This window comes from Panthera onca, chromosome A1 (genome assembly GCF_046562875.1).
Source record: "Panthera onca isolate mPanOnc1 chromosome A1, mPanOnc1 haplotype 2, whole genome shotgun sequence".
Taxonomy (NCBI): Eukaryota; Metazoa; Chordata; class Mammalia; order Carnivora; family Felidae; genus Panthera; species Panthera onca.
In genome coordinates, this window is record NC_138339.1 from 31,192,252 (window position 1) to 31,205,444 (window position 13,193).

The 13,193-nt window shown below is 44.7% G+C and overlaps 1 long non-coding RNA gene across 2 annotated transcripts in view; it reads right to left on the minus strand.

Moving 5' to 3' along the window:
• Nucleotides 1–1,017: 1,017 nt before the first annotated feature.
• The window catches only part of LOC144616013 (uncharacterized), a 116,290-nt gene continuing 104,114 nt past the window's right edge, over nucleotides 1,018–13,193 (minus strand). The window contains exons 4-5 of one of the 2 annotated variants that reach the window (XR_013554862.2): nucleotides 12,258–12,428; nucleotides 1,018–1,311 (exon numbers count right to left, since the gene is read on the minus strand). This is a non-coding gene — a long non-coding RNA (uncharacterized LOC144616013). Of the gene's footprint in view, nucleotides 1,312–6,701; nucleotides 8,141–12,257; nucleotides 12,429–13,193 lie in introns of those variants that run through there. The other variant, XR_013554865.2, reaches the window with a different exon arrangement.

Below are 13,193 nucleotides of genomic sequence, written 5' to 3' on the forward strand. Positions count from 1 at the left end.
GGGCCAGCACAAAGGGTGGAGGCAGGACTGAAGAGCCCATGCTCTTAGTGGTCAGGAAGTGGAATGGCCACAGCAGGCCACAGAGGAGAAAGAACTCGGGGAGCTTCTGGAGGCTTCTTAAGTAGGAACGCTTCCCACTTATAATTCAGGTAACCCAATTCCCTATCTTTGGAAGTCTTGTTTAGAAGCTAGAGATACTTAAGCATGGTTTTCCAAGACTTGGTGCATCTCCTAGGAGGTGTTCCTCTGAAGCTTAGGCTAAAATTTTATTATGGTCAGTGGAAGTGAAGGGAGCACTTCAGAATGAGAGCATTGACTGTTTCGTTGCATTACAGAGGAGTCAGGGGTGGTCCACCTTGGGTGGGAACTAAGGAGAAAGGGAGTCTGGGGCCAGACCTTGAAAGGTGGTCTCTCCTTCCTTCCTGTTTCTCTGTTAAAGAGTACATGTTACAGACAGCCTAGACTCTGAGCAGAGGAAAGTAGGCCCCTGATACTGCTGGCAAGGATTATACCATCTCATAAAGGAAGAGATTCTCTATCACAACGGGGAGTCTCAAATTAGTCAAAGACTTGGAATGGTTTCCTGATAAATGAAATATAATCAATTATGGTGACTTCTTTTGGGGATGTTAAATGTCTTGTTCCTTTCCCTTTGTTTTCTTTGGATTGCCACTGAGGTCAAGTGCAAAGTTGTTGATCTCACCACAATAGCCCAGAATACATGAGCACATCTGCAGCCCAGGATACAACAGCACTCAAGTGACCAGAGTGAAATGTGGTGCTAAGTGAACCAAGCAGAGAAGGAGACACATTCTGGCAATAATCTTTAGCCATTAGAAAGTGAGATATATATACACATATACATTTAAATGATATTTTAAAAAGAGATACGACAACACAAAATGTTGGAGCAACTTCAACTCTCATACGTGGCTGGTGGGAATGGGAATAAATATGAGCACTTTAGAAGACTGTTTGGCAATATCTCCTAAGCTTAAATATGTAAATATCTTCTGTTCCAACAATTCCACTCCTACGAATAGATGAACAGAAATATGTACGCATGTGCACCAAGACACGTGTAAAAATGCTCACAGATTCAAAAAAGCCAATACACGAGCATCTCTTTTGCACAACTTCAAAATCCACTTGAGCTTACCTTTGCTGTCACAGGTGGTTTCACGCAGACTTTGGCTTCTTGTGGGTGAAATCAGTAATGCCGTGTCTAGGACCTGCACCACATACATTTGACTTCCTGCAACACAGACTCTCTGCCTTGGGATTCCCTCGAAACTCTCACGCATGCATAACCTGGAAGAAGAGAAGTTATACTGATGGGATCATCCTTGACCAACGGGGGGCAGGAGCCAACGGGCAATGGACGAATGTTTCCACTGCTGTTCTCCCTGGTGAGTGGTTCTGAAATGCATTGCATACAGTCCCTCAGAAGACCCTGACAGGATTGAGCACGAGCCGACCATGGTAGTGGTTAACCTAGAAACACATCCAGAGGGGCCTCCCTTCTTCCATTTCACTCTACCTGGCCTGCATACCAATTCTCAGGAAAACCATTCTCAAATGAAGTTTTCACAGGTAAACCTTTGTCTCAGGCTCTCCTTTTGGGGGAACCTGGGCTAAGATAGCTCAATTTGGAAACCACCCAGTAGTAAAATGAATGAATGAATTGTGGAATATTCATAGAAAGAACCGTGGCATTCATCCATTCCAAAAAATGACTGGAACTCACAAATAGAAGGTTGAATCAAAGAAGCCAGAGGTAAAGAATATATATACACTCTAGATCCCATTTACATCAAGTTCAAAAGTAGGAAAAACTAAATTATAGTGTCAGCAGTCAGGAGAATGGTTGCCTTTGGGAAGGAGGAAGGGAGCAGTAAGGGGGAAAAGGAGGAAGTTCTGCTTATACTGTCAATATTTTCTTTCTTGAATTGAATATTGTTTAATGAACCTCACTTTATGATAGTTCCTTGAGCTGGGCTTTTAGGTTTTGCACATCTGTGTTATACTTGAATAAGAAATGTTTTAAAAGAGCTTAAAGTCCAGATTGTGGTGACCGACTTCTTTTCCCTGACTCAACAATGCACAAGCTTGCTTTAGGAAGATCACCATTTATATCCATAGTCTATTACAGGAGATGAAAATTCCAGTGCCTTCCCTAGCCAGGGGATAACATAAGCAAGTGAAGATGGCCCAGCAGGACTGTGCTTTTCTAAACAACGTGAATCCCCTTTAAGTTCCAGCCAGCGTTATGGTGATAAACTGGGACTCCAAGAAAAGGAGAAAAACAGTAAGTAAGTAAGTGAGCAAGTGAGCGAGAGGAGAGAAAGAGAGAGCCAGAGACAGAAAGAAGGAAAGATGGAGGGAGGAGGGGAGAATGAAGGAAGGAAAGAAAAAAGAAAGGAAGGAAGGAAGAGAGGGAGGGCAGGAGGAAGGCAGGTCAAGACAGGGGAAATAAAAGCTCTAATTTGTAGTTTGGCCAATATCTGTTGAGTAAATCATCCCACTATGGCTGGTTTCAGGCTATCAACTGTTTAACAATTGGCTTTCAACATTCCTGAACACTTTGTATTTGGTTCTTATGAGTCAGTCTGAGTGGGCTCCAACATGCCACCAGTCCTGGCCAATAGTTGTCATCTTTGAAAATGGTTCCAATGTGTCCCGATCTTGGAATTTTTCAAAAGAAGCCAGAAATCTGGATTTGTATCTGAAAACCCTTGATTTTTAAAAGGGTATCAGCTAGTCCAAATGTTTAAAAAAACATTTTTCAAACTAAGAAGAAAAGCACACCTGCAAACTAGATTTGGCCCATAAGATGCCAGTGTTTGAACTCTGGCCTACAAACTCTTTGAAGGAGAGTCTCAAGCCTCAGTGATGAAGCATCGTCTTTTGGACACATAGGGTGCAGACTTACTCTGAGTGGCTATATGGTGCAGTGAAGGACTACTACCTACCCGGGGGTCAGGAGAACTGGATTCTAGCCCCAGTTTTCAGTATTGCAATCGCTTTACTTGCCCGAGCCTCAGTTTCCCCATCTGTGTCAGGATGCCTTCTGAAGATGTTCTTGTTGTATTAGAACTTCCAGCATAATGTAATGAGTATATACATCTGTAAGGCTATCCTTTGGGACAAGAAAGATTTTGCAGCATGGCAGGGATAATTAATTCAGTGGTTCCTGGTCACTGGACAGAGAGTGCAACCCACTCATCAAAGAGAAGGTGAGGCTTTCCCGAGGCCATCAGTAGAATGACATCCATTCGCTTGCTGGGCAAGTCCCATCTGGGTGCTCCATAGTCCTCAGCCTCCTTGATTTCTTGAAGGTAACAAGTCCACTTTCTTGAAAGGAAACAGATTGTAGCAGGAAGCCTTGAACCTGAGAGTTTGTGAGACCTGGGCTTGAATTGTGGCTCTGGAATTTGTCAACTAGTGATTTCAACCTCACTTTCCCCACAAGCTCCTCCTACCTTACACAGATTGTGAGAAGAACCATCAGCTGTTTAAAGTGTCTTACACAGTTTCTGGAACAGTGGCAAATAAATGTTAATCGCCATTATCATCGTTACGACTTATCCAGGCATCTACGTATAGGTGCTGGACAGCCAACAGCCCAGATATTCATTACAATTTACTCTTATGTCTCCTTTGGTTTCGTTCTGTCTCCTTTACTCTGTTATTTTGGAGATTCAGCCAGAGCTAATATTTCTGCAAGATCCAGACAGGCCTGGACGCAGATATTCTGATCTAATCCAAATGTATGGGCTCAGGAATGCTCACAGAGAGATGCTGCTATGTATTCTGCTGGAGAAAGTTCACACACTGGAAGGGAAAGATTCAAACTTGGAACATCTGAGAAGGCAATTAGGTGGCTTAATCTGGGTCGTTAACTTATTTTAAAATAACATGTGTAAGTTCCCAAAAGACAGGATCAGAACTCTATCGGAACTTGGGACAAAGCGAATAATCATGCAGCCTGATCCTGTTTGTATCTAAAATGTTGATCTTGGCTCATCATGGCTTTTTTCATTCAGTTCGATTTTTAAAATATTGCATGAAAATATTGCCTGGATCACTGCCTTGTTTGGTGCCCATTAAATTTTGTACTTCTTCACCTTGGTCCCAACCCTGCTCACTGTCATGTGAGCACCCTAAGCCAACAGCTCCTTGGAAGGGTTGTTGTGTTTTTGAGAATTTCTAGTTGAATTTCAATCAGGAATGAGATCCAAGTCTCTTTACATGCTGAGGCAAGACTTTGTGGAGAAAGGAAAGCACTAGGAGTCAGAAAGCCGGGTTCTAGCTTGAATCTGGGTGTGCTATATCCCTTGAGTGGATCATTAGACTTTTCTGTTTCTTTGACTTTGAAGTAAGGATAAAACACATGCATACATTTTTGGCAAGGCTGGAATATCTTAATGTTGACTAAAATATTACATGAAAATATTCACTTTTCTGCTGAGTTCTTGGTACGCACTATATGTACAAAGAGAGTTAGACAGATGCTTGGTTGCAGACAGAATTCACTGTGGGTACCCCAACTGTGGTCACTGGACTACACTGGCTATTGCACGGGCTAATTGTTCCAGGAGAGACTGCTGTTACAGTCTCGGGAACTGTACCTGGGACCATCGTCACCTCTGCCTCCGTAGACGCCGTGTCTCTCGGTCACCCTAACTGAAAGTCTTCTACTCAGCACTCTGGACTCTGCAAACTCTCCTTCTAATCAAAGTCTTGCATGCGTGCATCTGAGGACGCCAGGCCTATGCTTCTCTCCAGCTGCAAAGGAATTTGGGGAACGATTTCTTGCTCCTTCCTGGGGAACTGGAATCAGAAATCAGGAAAATTTCAAACCCACACGGGGTCTTGGGGAAGTGCTGAGCAGTTAGATGTCGTGATGGATGTCCACTGCAGAGGGGTGGCTTTTGCAGGCTCGAAGAGCGTTCATGGGTGTATGTGCAAACACAGGGGCAAGGGATCAAAGATACACTTGGAAAACCACCTCCCTCTTCCCTGAAGTCACACATGCTTGAAGCCACCCCATTTCCCTGCACATCCTGGAAACAGAAGTGTTTATGAGAAACCAGTCTGACAGTCACTCCTGGTGTCCCATCATTCATTTAAACCCTTAGATTCCCCTGTTTTCTGGTAATCTGATAATGTGACTTCCTTGCCCCTGCGGGAGGCTCTCCGGACTCATTAATCTGAAAATCCTTGGGAAATTCATCTGCAAAGGCCTATGGCTAACTGTCACCATGGTCAGCTCACAGACAGGCAGCCGAATATTTACAAGTTCTAAAATCCTGGCCCTAGCCTGTCACTTTACCTAACCTGGCTAGATTCTCTGGATAGGACAGAAACAACTCAAAATGACTGCCCTGTCTCTTTTATGCAGATTACCAGGGGTTCAGGGCACCAGCACAGGAAGGTGTGCAGTGAAATGAAACAGTGAAGTTCCCCCCATCCCCCGGGGGCATTTCCTTCTCTGCAGCTTCTCTTTAGCAGCTGCCTCATTGTGTGTGTGTGTGTGTGTGTGTGTGTGTGTGTGTGTGTGTGTGTTTGCTTTGCTCCTTTTATATTTTGAACTGATGGATGTTCAGGACCAGAACTCATCTTGCCTTCTCTGCCCCAACAATGTCTCAAAAAAAAGATAGTTAACAATTTTTTTTGAAATAACTTCTATATTTATGCAATAATATTCCTTTTGCTCCTTTTCATCACAAACAAGTTGGTTTTTCCACAGAAGGAATAAGGAATATAATAAATGATGATTATATCCTAAAGGTAACATCACAGATGACTATTTAACCAATAGTATTGTCGAAAATTGTTTATTGCAGAGAAAAGAAATAAGAAAGCTCTTTTTTTTCCTACACTCCTACTCAAATGAAACATAAAATCAGTAATCCCAAGTAAGAGATTATTTCGGAGAGATTCTATACCTCGAAGGAGGCTGAAACTCAAAGAAGAGCAGGTGGCCTCAGAAGCAGCAGGCAGTGGAGCATCTGTGGGCTCCTTACAAGACTCTGTAGACGTGAACTTCTGGCAAGTCAGAAGATGCCAACATCACTTCTTTGTTTAATCTAATTTCATTCCAAACACCAGGGCAGTTAAATCTCTAGAACTATTCTTAGGTTTATTAGACTTAATACAGCTTGTCTTTTGGCTCACAAATGGGACCAAGAAAGGAGAAGGAATGCTCTTCTCCAGGAAGCCTTTCCCACCTCCTGCCTCCAAGTTCAGAAATTATATCTCCTTCCCGGGCAATTCCATAGTTTCTTTGTTTCTCCCCCCCCCCCCCCCCTTATAATATTGATCATATCTTCCTGTGTTTTCTGGTAACTGGGTATACAGTGTTCTTCTTCACCAAATTACACATTTCCCAAAACATAGGAGGGTTTGTGCTTTACTTTCTTCACCTGCTATAATAAAAAATATCATAAACCGGGAGGCTTAAAGATAACAGAAATGGGTTTCTCACAGTTCTGGCTGCTGGGAAGCCCAAGATTATGGCACTGGCAGATTCTGTGTCTGCTGAGAGTCAGCTTTCCCACTGATGGCTGTCTTCTCACTGTGCCCTTACATGGCAGAAGGGACAAGGGAACTCTCTGGCATCTTTTATAGGCATTAATCCCATTTATAAGGGCTCTGCTCTAGCAACCGAATCATTTCCCAATGGCCCCACTTCTTAATACCAGCACCTTAGGGGTTTGATTTCAATACATGAATTTGATGGGGGCGGGGCACAAATATTCAGATCATAGCCACTTGGAATAGAGTTTAGTCATAGAAAGTGTTCTATTATCATTGTTACTATTGTCTCAATTCATCTAATTCCTACATCAAGCTATTCTGTGGGCACTCGATCTGTGCTTGCTAAATGAATGAGCAGATTCTCATGGCTCTGTGTTTATAGTGACTCCCCCAGGGCCCTTCCCCCACGTCCCAGTATACACACACACTCAGAGTACCATGACACCATTCCTTTACTCTCAGGTCCATGTTTTTATTTGGAGAGGGGAGCACTACTTTACAAAACAGTGAGGACTTCTGTTCGAATGAAGATGTCTAATTTTTCCTGGGAGACCAAAAAGGGGTCAGACCACACTGACTGCAGGGAGTGCCTCTAAGTCAGGAGGTTGAGTCCTGGAGGAGAATTTGCACCCACACAGGGGTTCCCTTCCTCTGTATTTTGGGCAACATTGCTGAAGACTGATGAGGGGTTTCCTGAGATCAACATCCATTCCCTTGTCCCATACAAGACCTTGGTTTGACTGCCAAAAGTTCTCAAATTCGTTTATGACTGAGTCGCTAAACACACTTTCATAGAGCTGAATACCTACATAAAGAAAACATGATACCCAGAAATGCCATCATTTTGCACGACACCCTTTTCTCTTCCTTCATGTGTGGCTGCCTAGGCAAGTCTTCAAGTCTTCCACGCGGTGAGGAAGGCGGCAGCTGGCTCTTGCGTTGGGTAATCAGGCGTTGGTGCCAGGACCTTTGCACGGCCACTCTTACAAAGACAAGCAGTGTGGTGTTTTGTGTACTTAAAGTGCCTCAAAGGTATTTTTAGGTGTTACAGGATACAATAAGAATACACTGATGGCCGAACTTGAAGGCAAAATCCAGACAGTTTGATTATTAACTCTCTGATTTACTGGTGTGTAAATTCAGTTCCAGCTGGAGGTGGGCATCTGCTGCACTGGAGGGCTCTTGACATCTACTCCTTTAAACGGGAACCAGCAAATTGAGATCAAAGGTGAGTCCTGGGGGGAAGGGCTACTTAAAAGGTGCATATTGTCCCTCCCGGACAGACTGTCTCCAGCTGAGGAGAGAAAGAAGCCCGTGGCCACACATGGGCAGGCAGGAGCAAGGTCCAGCAGGCCTGTGGGATTCCCCAGCCGGCCAACCCACTTTCTCACCTCTCCCCATCCCTTAGCAGTGCCCCTCATTGGTCCTCGCAGTACAAAGCAAATGCCTGAGAGGAAGGCAGCTGGCCTCTTCACGCCTGCTTGTCTCTGCCTGAGTTTTGAAGTTCTTCCAGGGCCTTTCTGTAGCAGACATTCATCCCCTTGGCTGAAAAGGAGCACGGCTCCACGGGAGCCATGTGGGCTCAGGGCCAGGGAGGCTGAGGAGCATACAAGATGGAGACAGAGCTCAGTCCCACGGCAACCCACCAGGATGAACCTGCTCCAAGCTGGCCTGTCCTACAGAGCCCACTTCCTCACCATTGCCTTGAATTATTCATCAGCTCTTGCAGAGAAACAAAAGGCAAAGCCATTTCATCTCCTCCAGAACTGACTGTCCTCCTCTTTGACCTCAGGGAGTCTTAAAATTCAAGACGCGCATCCAAAACTCCCATGCACTTTCGGAAGAGACAGGAAAATGCCCCGTCATCTTCCCCTTCCAGACTCGCTGAGCCCTGCTGAGCAAGTGTCTCTGGCTACTTGGTCTCTCAGCCTGTGCTTTGTCCTTCTTCTCACTGATCATGAGAAGGACGGGTTAGGGATCCTTGGCCTCCTATTGAATGACCTGGACATCTTAATAGGTGCCAGGGGTTGGGACAAACGCTCTACCTAGACCCTAGGGCCATCTATGCTCAGCCTCCTAGGCTTCTCTTCAGAGAAGCTCTACCCTCCTGGTCCTGGATAGCCCTGCTTCCCAGACGACTGTGAACGGGGCAAACAAAAGGCACTTTGTCCAGTCGCCGCTGAACTTAAGCCCTCTACCAATCCCACCCCCTTTACTTCAACCCAAGTCCCGGATCTCCGCTTCACCAAGGAAACGTGAGTCACCAGGCAGAAGCTTCTCCTCCCTCCACCTCTAGAATTAGAGGTGCCTAATTCTAGGTCTTCACGCCATCACCCCCTTTCCTGACTCGAAGGAATCTCTCCTCTTAAAACAACTACTGTCTCTAGTTCTGCCCTTTGCCCAAAAGCCCTGCCCCCTCGCCAGGACCCTGCTGGCCTGTGTGCACCTCCTCTGACAGAGTGGCAGTGTGCCGAGCTAATACCTTTTATTTAATAAGTAAATAAAAAATGAAAGATCAGTGCCTTGCTGACATCTTTTATGTGAGCACTGCCACCTAGCAGCCATGTGACCTGGGGCAGTTTCAAGCTGCCCTCGGCTGTGGGGTAGTTAGGCAATTGTCAGGGCTTCTGGGAGACAATAGCAATCTCTGGCGATCGGAGGTAAAGCAGCCCTGCACAAGCTCAGTGACAGGTGCCCGTTACCATGGCAGCAAGTCTGAGATCAAATTCTGCTAAACAAGCAGCACTATCGCCAAGCAGGCACAAAACCCTCGCCTTAAATCTGTTTCGCAAGCTTGGCCTGGCCCTGCTCCATCCTCAAGCACTCCGACGAGCACCTCGCATGAGAGGATAGCTTCCAGGCAGACAGAACTGAACTCTGATGGCAGGCCCGGCCAGCAAGACTGGGAAGGGAGGCTCGGGGGACACCTCTGCTTCTTCACAGGTCACACCGAAGCGTATGCTGAAAGATCTTCAATCATCCCACACACAGTCCGAGAATATGCGACTTAAGCTCTTTGGTACAGCTCTTTCCTCATTCTGGAAAAATGGCAATAATGATGGCATCTGCCCTCTAAGGATGCCGGGAGAAGGAAGTGAGTTAGTCAACACATCCACAACATGTAAGAGAGAGGCTGGCTACGGTCAGTGCTCGCTCCATTTATTTCTTATTATCATGTTTCTCTGAACTCTCTCATTCTCATCAACCTACAGGATGCCTCCTTAGATCTTACCTTTCTGTCAGTTTACACCCTCTGTGCTGCTCGACTTCTTCAAAGATTAACCTTCAGTCTGTGTCTCTACTGAATCAACTCTACCTCAACTTTCCACTCAAGTCCACAGTTTCCCATAATTTCCTATTCAATTCCTCCAATATCTGTGACACCCCTTGCAGGTACACTGGCCATCCTGTGGCAGGTGCAGGAGAGATTTCAAGAGGTATATCTGAGGAAATGTACCTCTTTAAGGAGCTCTGGAAAGAGAAAAGAATGCCAAATTGTACATTCCTCGAAGGCCAGGGCCTCATCTTAAAATGTGACTTAAAAATTTTTTTTAAATGTTTATTTATTTTTGAGAGAGAGAGAGAGAGAGAGAGAGAGAGAGAGAGAGAAACAGAGAGAGGGAGACACAGAATCTGAAGCAGGCTCCAGGCTCTGAGCTGTCAGCACATAGCCTGACGTGGGGCTTGAACTCACAAACCCTGAGATCATGACTGACCTGAAGTTGGACACTTAACCAACCAAACCACCCAGGTGCCCCTTAAAATGTGACCGGGAGGTAGAGGTAGTCCTGTCCATATGTCACAGATGGAAGTGACTCACTACCCACAGTAGAACACACATTGACATCTTAATACTCCTAGGAGTTGTGAGGTTCTAAAAATAGGGGTGATCAGACAATGCAGGAATCTCCCAATTCAAGGCTGTTTTGTGTTTGACATAAAATACTTTTACATATCTTAAGATCCAAAGAAAAGTAAAATTCAATCAAATGACCAATCAAATTGAAGGCAAGCTGAAAGTTTCTTTGAACAGCAGGATCACTCATTGTCCAACATGAAAGGGAAAGCCATGCCTGGGGACACCGCAAGGAGCGTTCGTGACAATGGGGGCAACAGGTGAGGGTAGAGGCAGTATCTAGACCAAAATCTCTGCTTGCTGTGTAATCTCCAGCAAGCTGAGAAAGCAACCCCCCAAACTCCGAGAATACAGCAGGATGATCTGAATTGTCCCCTGATACCTTTTATTTGAGAAAGAGGTAAAACCAAGTATAGACATGTTTAAGAGTATCAAAACTACAGCATTAATATTTTGCCTTAGGAATCTGTGCACGTTTGGTATTTTAGGTATGTGAAAAACTTAGGATAATTTGGCCTATTGCAGTTGTAAACAGATCAATGCTGAAATTTCATCCTGAATGTCAGGTGGATAACTAATTTAGACTTTTGACTTCAAGTAGAAACCTCACTAAGTTTGTATAGCATTGAAACATCTAAGAAAACTTAAGCTTTTCTTTTAACCACCACACTTTTAAGATTGTGACCTGTTAATTCTTTAAGAGCTGATTCAAGTACTCAGGATGTTTTGTTAAATCAGGCAATTGAGTTACTTAAAAAGGAAATCAAATGTATTAAATTTGTACACACAGTCTAAAATATTTAAAGTAGTTTAACTGCATTTGGAAGTGATACAACATATTAATCTAAGGCCTTCAAAAATGATTTTTCAGATTTTCTAGATGTACAAATCTTAATCTATTTATAAGCAGAATTTAAAATCAAGAACTTGAGTTTCAAATGTGTACCTTAATAAATTGAACTTTAAAGAAGCAAACAAACACAAAAACAACCCCCCTGACTAATTTGTTTTGGCACAAAAACTGCCCTTAAGTAACTAAAGCAATTAAATAATTACTGTCTACTCACCAAGCCTGTGCTGCCTAAATCCTTATACTATCTTGGGCATAAGTCTCATCTCTCTAACAAGTTTGTTTGTGGCACCGGCTGGGTTGTCTATTTCTGCTCTATCCTCCAGGGGACCAGTGGTACATACTCAGCAAATTCTTTTCTCACCTGACTGTATGACTTTGGACAAGTCACTCTGAGCCTCAGGCATCTGAAAAGGAGGGAGTGGACATCCTGCTAAGAGGTGGTCTCCATGAGAGAAGGACCTATGTCTGTCTCATCACATTGTATCCCCAGAGCCCAGACCTGTATGAGGCACACGGCAGGTACTCAACAAACACCACCGCATGAATGAGCAAATGCACTAGATAGTTCTAAGGCTCCTTTTACATGGACCCCAACTGTTATGTCTCACAATGTCTCAACGGGCCACAGGAGCAGTCCATCAACAGAAAGACAGTAACCTTAGTCACAGCAGATTAGGGTCACAGTTGGAATGAGGCAAAGTAGATCTTGACTATTCCTGTCTGGTCACCTTTCAACCAAAATGGAGTCTGCTGCAGACCAGTCTGCCTTGCTCTGCTGTTTCAATCTTCCTGTCCCAGAATGATCTCCTCCTGGCACCGTCTGAGAAAGCTAACACCCTTCAGAGGAGAGCACAGCAAGCCCTGCTTTGCCAACCTGGCTTATATGAGTGGCCTCCTGTCGCGTTGTTTTCCTGCATTCTCACACTAAGAGACCCCCTCCGCCCCAGGGGTAGTGGACAAGGAGGCAGGAGAGAAAGGAGACCGATAAACCCCTGCCCCACATACCTGGAGGGAAGTGAGGGAACGTGGGAGCTTCAGTGCTGTGGCCAGTGGTTAATCGGCAAAGGGACCTGGGTGACATGGTGGGTACAGAGTTTTCTTCCCAACTCTGCCTCGAGCTCTGTGCGACCTCAAGCAATGAATCTCCTCCTCTCTTCGGGACCTCCTTCTCCAGACCTACAGAACAAGGGCAGAAACAGAAGATCTAAGGCAGCAATTCCCAAACTTTTTGGTCTCAGGAACTCTTTAGCACTCTTAAAAAGTACCGAACCCCCCAAAAGCTTTTGTTGTATCTATTGGATTATATTTACTGATATTTACTGTAGTAGAAACTGAAACTGGGAAACCTTTAAAACATAAGAATTCAGAAGCACGCATTCTACTTGTCATCAGAGTGAGGATGTCATCTCCCTAAAAGAATTCCGTGATACTCTTGAAGGAAACCAGAATATATCACCCCAGGATGTGCCTCTTTGACATAAAGATTGTTTTGAGCTGAAGACAATTAGGAGCAGTAAAGGCAGAAAAAGCTCTCCCTTCTCTGCCTGAAGGCAGGACATATGTTCTCCTTCGCTGAAGACAGACTCCCATCAGCCCTGAGACGGCATCAGAGGAATCTGCAAACAAACCTTGTTAAACTCACTCTTCCCTTTCCAGTTACTCCCTCACCATTCCCAGCCCTAGCCCAAGCTTCTTTGTTTTGACAGATCTTCACAAATGTATTGTTTCTTTGTCTAAAGACTATAAAAGCTGCCTGCGCTGGCCAGTTCGTGGGGTCTTCATTCTCTTACAAAGGCTCCCGTGTACGTGGGACAATTCAGTACAACGTGTGCACTTTTCTCCTGTTCATCTGTCTTTGTCAGTTTGATTTTCAGATCCACCCAGAGACCTTATGGTCCTCCCCTATACACTTAGGAGAGAATAAACATTTTAAAAAATCTT